This window comes from Raphanus sativus, chromosome 4, assembly GCF_000801105.2.
Source record: "Raphanus sativus cultivar WK10039 chromosome 4, ASM80110v3, whole genome shotgun sequence".
NCBI lineage: Eukaryota > Viridiplantae > Streptophyta > Magnoliopsida > Brassicales > Brassicaceae > Raphanus > Raphanus sativus.
In genome coordinates, this window is record NC_079514.1 from 51599583 (window position 1) to 51611606 (window position 12024).

Genomic DNA, 12024 nt, shown 5'->3' on the forward strand with positions numbered 1-12024 from the left:
GTATGCATATATTAAAATCCATTTATATATTAGGGAAAAAATATTAGCCAAATTATTATTTTCCTGTATATGATATTTTAGATTTGGTAAATAGTACGTGTCATCTTTATCCAAAAGACATACATTTGTATCATTTTAAATTCATTTGTTAATCAAGAGAAACAAGTTTTCATTATATTATATTGACCATAAAAATTATGATAAGGTATTATTTAATTTTATCTGTGGGTCTGATCCTATCCTACTTATGGGAGAATTTGGAGTAGAGCTCCATTGGTGTAAACGTTACGGACGAGCGTAGATCACTAGCCCTATTGGATCACACTTATCGGGAGAAACGGGAGTCCAACTCCATTGGTGCAAAAAGTTACGGACCAGTGTAGGTCACTAGCCTATTGGATCCCAAGTGTGATAAGATATTAGTTCAAAGTTTGAAATAATGAACTTTAATGGATTTTTAGTTTCTTATAAGTTACAGTCTCTTAATTTGATAATGTATCAGGATCTTTTAGATTTTTGGTACATATGCATTGAATATGAGTTGCTCAAAAAAAATGCATTGAATATGAAACGTAATTGGTAGTCTTGAAATAAAAACAACAACAAAATGAATTACTAGGAGAATATGATATATGGGAAATAGTTGTATTTGAGAACTATGAAACAAGAGAAACTCTAATGTTCCACACAAAATAGATATGAGCAATAGTCCTTATCACATTCCAGTAGAAAGGGATGAGAACAAGTAACTGGCAGTGACATGTTTTGCTTTTCAGGAAAATATATATTTGTATAGGAGCAACTAAATTTCCAACATATATAAGGAGATGGGCTTATACATATATATTTTATTTCTTATATCTTTGGAAATAATTGTCCTTACAAGATTATAGTTGTATATTTTTTTTATATTAAAAGACTGTTGTGGAATATTAGATATTCAAAAAATTAAGAACAGTTGTATATTTAAAATAAAACTTTAATCAAACTATGTTTTTTTTTTGTAACTGACAATCAAACTATGCTATATAAGGTTAAAACGTATCGATCTGTTATATGTGGTTATATAACTGTGGTATGCTCGTTTTTCACATGATGAATATCTTAAACCCAAGATGCATAAACCACACAATCAAAAATACATAAATCGATGCATCAAACATCCAAACTAAAATCTAAAAACAAAAGCGCAGAAATATTGCTGGAAACAAATAACGAATTGTTTACAAGAAAAAACAAATAGCGAATTAAAAAAAATAACGAATAAGAAAATTTCCTCTTTTTTTTGACAACGGAAAACATCCTCTTTGATTGATTAATGAGGGACATTGAAATCTTTTATCTAAAAAAAAATGATTGTTTAATTTTTAATTTTTTATCGTAATTGGATTGAGTTCCATTTTCATGAAACGCTAAGTTAACTTCATTACAAAAAGATGATTCATGTCTACGAAAGAAAAATTAAACAAATGTACTATCAATAACGAGATGAGAACAACTACTAAAAATGGACCCGGATATGTTTGTAGCTTTTTTTGGGTAGAAATATGATATATTTGTAGCTGTTCTAATGTTTTGCTTTAATTCCTTTTTCAACACGGATGTTTTAGCTCTATATAGTAATAATAATAATAATAATATAATAATAATAATAATAATAATATATTTTTTTGACTTAAATAATAATCATATATTGCATGTCTAAGACTAGAAACAGTCAAACAGTTAAACAAATTGCATGCATAAGTCAAGCATGAAACAAGAGAATCTGACGCACAAAACAACAAATGAAACCTAATTGATTTTACCCATTTTTACGTTGAAATTTCTGATTAATCAAACCAACCATTTTTACTTTGATTTTTTTCTGATAAATGGTGTAAAGGACGTCTAGGTTTAAAATACAGATATGGTAAGTTTTCGCCTATGCACAAGGCCTATTAGTTTAGTTATTTACTCATGTTGTTGGTAAAAATACTGCTTTTTCTTTAAATACTCAGTTTTATATATTTATGTAACTTTTAAGACAAATCTGCCTAGAGGATCTTAGGCTTCGATTAGTACAGCTGATGAATGAACAGTAACACTATGTTGTAGAATTAGAATGCTTCAGAAGCTATATTCTCTCGTTAAAGTTTTTTAATAAAATGATTAGTAAAATTGTAGCAGTATATAATTTTAATACTTATCATAAAAGTTAGTATATAATATATTTATTTTAAAAAATATATATTAAATTATAATATATTAATAATATATTTGTTATTAAAAGTAACGAATCTTATTTAATTATATATGGATATATAATTAAATAAGATTCGTTACTTTTAATAACAAATATATTATTAATATATATTATTATTTAATATATATTTTAATAAATAAATATATTATATACTAACTTTTATGATAACTATTAAAATTATATACTCGCCAAGCAACTATGGAGGTTACTAAGCCATCCCACTTCACTTCTTGGCCGAGTCTTAAAGGGAAGATGCTACAGGCACACAAGCCCTATGGAGGTAAGATCATCAAATTCTCCATCGTATGGATGACGTAGTATTCTCCCAGCTCAAAATCTCCTACGGGAAGGCTTAAGGAAGACAATAGAAACATGTAGCAGCACACGAGTATGGCTAGACCCATGGATCCCTGTAATCCCGGCAAGATCGCCTATAGACATTGGCATCTATCGCGATCAAGACCTCCTTGTGAGTGAACTCATTGATGAGAACTCTAAACAATGGAGACTTGACACACTCGAGGTTTGTTTGACCCAGGAGACATTCCCCTGATACAGAGCATACAGCCAAGCTACCGCAACAAGGAAGATGGGTTCTGTTGGATTTATACAAAATCCGGACTGTACACAGTAAAGTCCGGTTACGAGCTGGCCTCACAATTAAAAGAAGAAAGAAAAGAACAGCAGGTCCTGAAGCCAAGCACCAACAGATTAAAAGAGTTGATATGGAAGCTGAAGACTACTCGCAAAATCAAGCACTTCTTATGGCAAGCTCTTTCAGAATGTATAGCGACTTGTAGCAGGCTCGTCGATAGACATTGCGGAAGAGATCGGACCTGCCCCCGTTGTGGGCATGAAGAGGAGACGATCAACCATTGCCTGTTCCTTTGCCCAACGGCGCTACAGACATGGGCATTGTCCGATATACCGACTTCTTCGGGGTCTTTCCCGAGGACCTCTCTAGCGGCAAACTTCGATTATCTACTTCTCCGTGCAAAGAATGCAGGAACACCTACTACAATCCTAGCCCCTTTCCCATGGCTTATGTGGTTCATTTGGAAAGCACGAAACGAAAAGGTTTTGAACGGAGAAACTATCCTACCCCCGGATACGGTTAGCCACGCGATCAAAGAAGAAGAAGAATGGTGTGTCGCACAAGTCATAACGTCGCACAAAACTACACCGGAGCCTCCAAGACAAGAGAACACAGAGGTTTTGAACATGTCACCATTCCCTCGATGCCAAGTGGACGCATCTTGGGTGACAGGTTCGAGCTTCTTTGGAGGAGGTTTCGTCTTTGATTTCGAACCTGGGTCTCACACCTACGGTTCTGTTGGGATGTATCAGGTATCATCCCCACTACATGCTGAGTTTAATACTCTGCTGTGTGCAATGAAAAGCTCTTTACAGCTTGGTATCACTTCTATGTCCTTTGAATCGGACTGCTTACAGCTCGTCAAATAGATAAACGAAGATGAAGAATGGCCTAGCTTGGCCTCTGAGTGGAATGAGTTCACATATTTGGTTTCTGAGTTTAATGTTTTCTCTATTTCTTTTATAGCACGTAATTGTAATGTAAGAGCCGACCTCCTTGCTAAAGGTGCTCGTCTTCGAAACTCTCTATTCTCCCATGTAAACACTTTGATTCCGACGTGGTTAGCTCAACAGGCTAACCTTCTCGTCTTGAATTAATAAAACATGGAGTTTGCCGTCAAAAGAAAAAGATACAGCATGATTTGTTATAGGATTTGTCAGTAGTAAATTCAAAATTAGATATTCTAAGCATGTTCTCTTTCTTCAGTCGAATTCTTACTAATCTAAAAGATCTCTCAACATCTCACCTTTGTTATCTCTCTTCTCTCAAAAACACCTCAATACTATCTGTTATCTCTCTTCTCTCAAAAACACCTCAATACTATGACAAATCTTAGATTCTCCATTTTCAGACACCAAATGAAAATGATGAATACAACACACACCAAATGCCGGATCGAGTTTTTATCACCTTCGTTGCGTCTTTGATGAAGCTCTCAGCCTCTGCGTCACATGTGAAGCTCCCAGCCTCTGCGTTTTTGGTGAAGCTTTCCACCATGCGTAATGATAATACAAGTAGAGTCAGCTATGGTAGGGATTGAAGAGGGGTTCGAATGATTTTTCAAAGTGATGATATAAGCAAGGGTCTCTTGGCCTCTGCATCTGGGGTCAAGCTCTCCACCTCTGCATCTCCGAAGAAGGTCTCCGCCGAAGATCTTGTTTATTAACCATATAAATATCATATTAAGGGTATAACCATCTCACGTTACCAACAAGTATAATTTTAATCTTAACTAACTAATTTTCTAAAGATCTAAGTATTATATTTACGACGAATACATATACATAAACATTATTAGTATGTTCATTTAATATGTTATAGCTATGATCTTGACTTTTTATGATATCAATTTAAAATCATGAATTAACTTTGTCGTATATTTAGTAGCATAGCCAGCTATCTTATGAAAGTTATATGATATATGCAACAACTTGTACAATAAGACAATTTCTTTACATAGTAATATATTACTTCATTGGTTACAAGAAAGTTTAACAAACCAAAAGGTAAAGCAAACCATCCTAAACTTTTTTATAACCGGCTTTGTAAATACCATCCCTCATCTATTACAAGAAAGTTTCATTGCTATAATAAGTTTCCAAAATTTCTAACAAAATCGAGGTCAATACATATATGGCTAAATTTTGAATTTAATCACGCTTGTAAAGTTTGGGGATGCTTATCATACAAAATTTTTATGGTATAGGCAACAGCTTGACAATAAAACAATTTTATTACAAGATAATATACTACATCATTGGTTATAAGAAAGTTTAACAAGCCAAAAGGAAAAGCAAACAATGCTAAAATTTCTTGTAACCAGTTTTGTAAAAGTAATCCCTCATCCGTAAAACTTATCAACCCAAAAATAAACTTAACCAAGATAAAATTTTCCGTAACCGCGAAGACTACATGCAAAAGACATTCTTGTGTAAAATTAACTATATACATATCACCATAGAAAAACCAAGTCAACTCTTGGATTTAAAAATGGGCTTCTTTCAAAAACAACCTACAAATTCAATTCAACTCCAAAACCAACCTCTTTTTTTTTGTCATTACTATTCACCATGAAAAGTTCCAAACTATCCTTATGTTTTTAAATTATTTACAAAATTGCCATTATTATTTAATTATTTAATAATTTCGAAAATCATAAAAAACCTATTACACCCTAAACATTTCTTCTTATTTACAACAATGCCATTATCATCAATTTTTCAACCACCATTAACAACCATTTTTGAGCTCATTAAACCTCAAGAATTCAATATACAACCACTTTGTTGTGATTCTAAACAAAAAAACTCTCATTTCCTCTCATTTCCTCTCCATTTCAATCTAAAAAACTCCCATAACTTTCATTTTCATAACCATAATTTCATATTTTCGAGTGTACACTGTTGTGAGTAGGCAAAGTTGGATCCTTTTACTCATATTTGGAGCTTGGACGGTGGAAAAGGGTGGAAACAAGCTTTACATCGGAAAAAGGTTACTAATTTCATGGTTTTCATCATTTTTTCAGATCTGTGTCGCGACAGTAGACTGTTTTGTACGTCTACGGGAAGGTGTAGACTTACATTGCGGTCTACAAGTCAACGCACATGTTAGTTTTGCAATTGACCAAAATACTAAAAAACCTATAAAATAGACTTTCTTGGAAGTCTACGACTTTTCCTTTGATAACAAAAAAAAATAGTATGTAAACTTACCAAGAAGTCTACGTAAAGAGGTTAGTTTTTGCATTTGACCAAACTTTTGACTTTTCAAAGTAGACTTCCGAAACAGTCTACAAAAGGTAGACTGCTAGTAAAGTCTACAGAAGGTCAGTTTTGTATTTGACCCAAACTTTGACTCCGTTGATTAAGTTAGTTTTGTATTTGACTAAAATTTTTAAAAGTTGACCAGGATGGAAAAAAGGTGTAGATTTCTTATTCAGTCTACCGAACTCAGAAAAAAAAAAGTAGACTGTCTAAGAAGTCTACTATTTTATTTTGGTCAAATGCAAAAGTAACCCATCGGATTATCGTGTAGACTTCATATACTGTCTACAAGGTCGTAGACGTTTGTGTCAGTCTATGTTTAGAAAGTCAACTTGGTCAATTGCAAAAACTAACCTGTTCAGAAAAATAAAATAATTGTAGACGGTTCTTGACGTCTACTTTTCAACTGTAGACTGTTGTTGAAGTCTACTTTTCAAAGTCAAATTTGGGATGAGTTCTGGTCAATTGCAAAAACTAACCTTTTCAAAATGTAGACTGAAAACAAAGTCTACTTGTGTAAAATCACAACGTTTTTTTAAATACAGATAGTAACCCGTGAATTTTGCAATTGCAAAAACTAACCCAAAATGAAGACTTATATGATAGTCTACACACGTAAACTGATAAGAATGTCTACTTTTTTGTTGACAGAAACGAAAGTCTACTCTTGAAAATCTATAAAAAGTGAATTTGTGTATTATTCATAATGTATTTTCAAGATTTTTTTGTTTCAAATTGTGTATTAGTTAATACTAATTGTTCTTAACTATTTTTAAAAGATAATCTTTTATAATTAGGAAACTATTGAATTTTTGGTTTGAGTATGTAGTTAGCTAACATGTGTAGACGGTTTTGGAAGTCTACATTTATAATTTTATCAAACATAAAATTACTGTTCACTAATTTTGTAAAATGTATTATTTTTACAGGTAATGGTTAAGTGTGTAATATTGGGTTATAATGATCATAAATGAATGTCAAATGGTAATTATTTATAATTATGGAACTTATCAATTTTTTTGGTATGACTATATTGTTAACTAATAAATGTAGACTTTTTTGACAGTCTACTTACATATTTTATTTTTGCAGACTTATGTTGTGTATGAAGATTGAGTGGTAAAAGACTCTGTGGTCAAAAATGGAAAATGAGGAAAAACGTTTCTTCTTAACTTGTAGATTTTAACTTTTTGTATTGCTTTAGAACTGTAGTAAGTTGTATTGTTTGTTAAGTTTGTTTAGAAAATCTTAAATTGCAACAAAACATGATGTCTTGGACTAATAGTGAAGCTTGATGCAGGAAATCACATAAGTTTGTTACAACAAGTAAATACATGTAACAATACTACAAGCAAACAACTACTACCAACGACAACTATTTAAATTTCAACAAAACATGATGTCTTGGACTTATAGTGAAGGTTGATGCAAGCAAATTACATATGTTTGTTACAACAAGTATGGTAAACTGAAACTCAGAAGTAAATACATGTAACAATACTACAAACAAACAACAACTACTTTCAGAAATTTTGTGTATCATTAGACAAGAACCACATAAACACCTCTCACTAGACCAGCTCACCATATCACAGCTGGCGAGTCTCATTATAATGTAGATGTCAAGTCTTCCCATCCCTACTATGCAAAGCTCATAGCGAGTGAGGCAACATGTTTCTGGGGCATCAAGAAGGAACTGCCTTCTATCATCACCGAGTCTCCAGAGTTCAACTGTAAAAAAAAACAGATTGACATATTCAGTAACTCACACTAAATTAATACAACACCAGATTAATAGTATAAAAGAACTACAAAGAGAACTAAAAAAAATGGAAACGTGTAACATATAGTATGATTTTCTAAGACAGAACATAGCATATAAGGACAAAGTAAGAAACTTTGACACACTTGCAGCTCCATTTTACCAAAATTATCCAATAATTATGCAAATCAACCTAGACCAGCAAATAAACAAATAAGTATGCAGGACGAAGAAGTCTACACGAGTCAAAAGAAGTCTACACTAACTACAAACAGAGATGAATCACCTTTAGTTCGCCGGAGATATGAAACGCCACAACACCACTAACGTGAGAACAAGTCGTGAGAAGAAGTCCCGGTCTAAGATCTAAAACAAAAAGAAGTAAAGGTGGTTACTTTATATACCAAGAAGGATCATAAACTGGTAGAGAAGTCTATAATTCAAAAAAGTCTGCATTTACACGACAAGTCTATAGATAAACTTAGAAGTCTACTAGTTAGGTTATTAAAACGGAAGTCAACCACTACTTCACCTTTGCCGTGAGAGTCACCAGAAGCAGAAAGTTGAACGTGAAGATGCACCGTTCCTTGGCCGGCTCAGATCTCTGTTTACCTGTCAGCCTTCGAAACCAACAAAATGGGGGAGGTCAGAGACAGAACAGAGATAAGTCTACCAGTTAGGTTATCAAAACGAAAGAAGTCAAGGACTACTTTACCTTCGCCATGAGGTCGAGCGTAAGCATAGAGATGGACGAGAACATAGGCAAAGGTGCGGCTCAGATCTGAAAGAAAACAAAAAAAAATTCAAAAGGTTAACAAAAAAGACAAATGACGAAAGAGACTACAAAGAAGACGAGTGTAGAAATAATCGGCTTCAAGAAATCACCAAAAGCATCAGAAACGGCGTGAAGAAATCGATGGAAATCCTCTAGTCCTCCACCTCCGAGAGAGAAAAAGAGCAACGGCGCTTAGGGTTTTTTTCTTTCTTTTTTTTTGTCATTGCGCCGCTTATTTTTTTTTTTACCAATGTTCACATGTATTTATATGTCGTTGGTTAGGTTAAATCTATTTTGGTTAATTTTTAGGTTAGATTAAAAAATGTTTGGTTTGAAATAAATTTGGTTAACTCCGGTTAGGTTAAAATCGTTGAGAGTAGACTTCTTTTTCTGTCTACCCCAATAAAGTTTGGTTCGTGTAGACTGAATCGTAAGTCTACAAAACCCTAAACCACAAAACTCAAACCCTAAACCACGAAATTCAAACCCTAAATGTTAGTTTGATAGGAAATTATTGTATCAAATATCAAATTTACAAAATATAAACTACTCAGTAATAATATGTTAATTTAAACAAACAAAAAAATTCAATCTAAATCTAACCCTAGAAATCTAACCTTTAAAGATACATCATGTTATGTGACATTTTATTACTAAACCATAAACATTATCTCACATGGTTACCAAATCAACATATATTCTTTTTAGTTGTTCACTTATATACAAATTTAGTTTATAAACTCTATATTAACGTTTACATTGATGATTAATTAATAATTTCATAAAAATTAATTTTATATATTTTTAAACATAATTAACTAGATTAAATTACAATGTAGACTACAAATTAAGTCGATAATGTAGACTGTGTATGACGTCTACGGATATGTAGACTATGTTTGTTATGTGTAGACTTACGAAGGACAGAACAGTAAAATGATTTTATGTTTTTTTTGTTTGGTCACAAGGGCTAAATAGTAGTTTTAACATCCCTTTAGGTTAGGTTTGCAATTGATTGAATATGGGGTCTACTTTTAGGGTTGCAATCAATTTTTGGGTTGGTTTTAGCAATTCCCCCTTTAAAAATTTCCACACCCACCATCGGCCCCACTCCCTTCAGAAGACTTCTCTTTGCCCTATCAGCTGTGTTGTTTCCACGTTTGGCCCAAGACTATAACAAGTAGGTCGTCCTCTCATCTTCTTAACAGTAGGTGAGGTTACCTCTCTGCCGGAGCCACCACCAACTTCAAACTCTCCACTAGATTGGCTAACGGTGAAACAAAGAGGTCATACAAAACTCAGTACGTTTCGCACTTTCCGCTTTGTATTTCTTCGGTCTACCTCTTCTCTTCTTCACCAGCTCACTTCCATGTTCATGTTCAAGCCGCAGGCTGAGCTTTGTTGGTACTGCTGCTGCAGCAGTGACTCTGATCTTGTGAAATTGTATGTTATTGATGCAAATCCTATAGCTGGATTATTTTTTGTTGGGGCACCGAATATGTCAGATACTGAGTGGGGAAAATTTCACTTGCAGGAAATCATAGTCCATTCTCTTTTAACGAGATTTTTTTTCAAATATAATCCAAAATCTTTGTCAAATCTTATTGTACATGGACAGATTTCTAAAGATACTAGTTGTACTTACCCTACACTTTGTGAAACAGAAACCTAGCTATAACAGAGGGATAGTCTCGACAATTACATTACTCCATGTCACTAACCTTTTCGTATATTTCACTGTTTTGGGTAGTTCACTAATTCCACTTTTTTCCTTTGTTTTTGAGCAAATTATCCTTATAATTTATTTGTTATCTAAATAATATAGATATGTTTATTTTATAATATATATTATGTTATTTTTTATTAAAAACAATGAATGATATGTGTAATTATATAAATTATATTTTTATTTTTAAATGTAACATATTTTTTCTTTTTTTAAAAGTTAAAATATATAATAGCAACTTTTATTTTTAAAAATATAAATTTATTTTATGATTATAAACATATTTTTTACATTATTAAATAAAAATAATTATATATTTAGTTTTAATATATATATAAATATCTTATTAAATCAGAAACATTACAACTTCTTTTATGTGGATTTTAAAGGTGGACTTCATATATTTAAATTAAATATATTATTCCTTATATATAATATGTACCATAGTCTAACTTTGCATTGATGTATTTCCTTAAATACAATTCCTCTGTTTGTTCATATTCCATATATGATTTTCACACTTATTACATGTCGATTTAAATAAAATAGATACTAAAAATATTAATAGTACTAGAATTATCCTATACAATTCATTGTAAATTGATCAGTATATTTTCATTTGCCATATTAATTTTATTAGTACGAATAACATCCCCTTAGTATTAAAATGGAAGCAAAAAAAGAGAATAACCTTTAAAGAGTACTATATTTTCGAGTTTGCCATTTTGACGACGTGTCAGCACGAGGTTTCTTCTCAGACCTTTTATTAAAGAAGACTTACTCACCCTAGGATATTACGGCTATTGCCATTGGACAGTCATGCATATTTGTATGCAAATGATACATAGTTTTATGTCCGAACATGTATAAAAGGAAATAAGTCAGTTTCGGGATTCGAGTATATGGTCCACCTGATTTTTTCATTCATTTCCACCTTCTATATTTTTAATTCATCTTTAATAAGATTTTGTAAATTTGTTTTGCATATGGAAATCGAATTATGACTCATATTAAATAGAGAGTGGAAAGAGTTTCTTTTTTTTGGCAATTGAAATCGAATTATGACTTATATGGAAATCGAATTATGATTCATATTAAATAGAGAGTGAATTATGATTTTTTTATTTCGAAATCATATTTTGATTATTCTCTTCCTTTTTACTTTTCATTTTTTGAAATGATTTTTACGAAGATCTTCCAATTTTGTTTTGCATATGGAAGCTAAACCAAGTCTAATATTAAATAGTGAGTGAATTAGAAACTAATTAGATTCATTTTTTTCATGATTTGCATACGAAATTAGTTGCATTATTTTAACTTTCTATATATTTTGTTTTAAGATCAGTCATTAGAGATTACGAGTATATATTTTCCAAATGGTTGTCCAAATTTCGATATTTTCAAAATGGTTGTTTCCCATTATGAGTTCACACTTTCTTATTTTGGTGTTTTTCATTCTGTTATCTTTTAATTTTAAACTTTAATTTACAATATATTTTTCCCATAATTACTTTTTAAATCAAATAAACCTGAAATTATATATATATATATATATATATATATATATATATATATTTATATATTTTTCAATAACATATATAATTGACCGAACAAGTATAATATTAAACATAAAAACAGTGGAAGTATACCGTGCTATA

General features: G+C 31.7%; 2 long non-coding RNA genes across 2 annotated transcripts; one reads left to right on the top strand and one right to left on the bottom strand.

The window, feature by feature from the left end:
• Positions 1-5340: 5340 nt before the first annotated feature.
• On the top strand, positions 5341-7434 carry LOC130510969 (uncharacterized). Its single transcript, XR_008944748.1, has 3 exons — positions 5341-5831; positions 7033-7087; positions 7196-7434. It is a non-coding gene; the product is annotated as an uncharacterized LOC130510969 (long non-coding RNA).
• Positions 7435-7487: 53 nt separating this feature from the next.
• LOC108852139 (uncharacterized) lies at positions 7488-9712 on the bottom strand. The gene is made up of 2 exons (XR_008944749.1): positions 8751-9712; positions 7488-8646 (listed from the first exon to the last, which is right to left on the bottom strand). It is a non-coding gene; the product is annotated as an uncharacterized LOC108852139 (long non-coding RNA).
• Positions 9713-12024: the final 2312 nt, after the last annotated feature.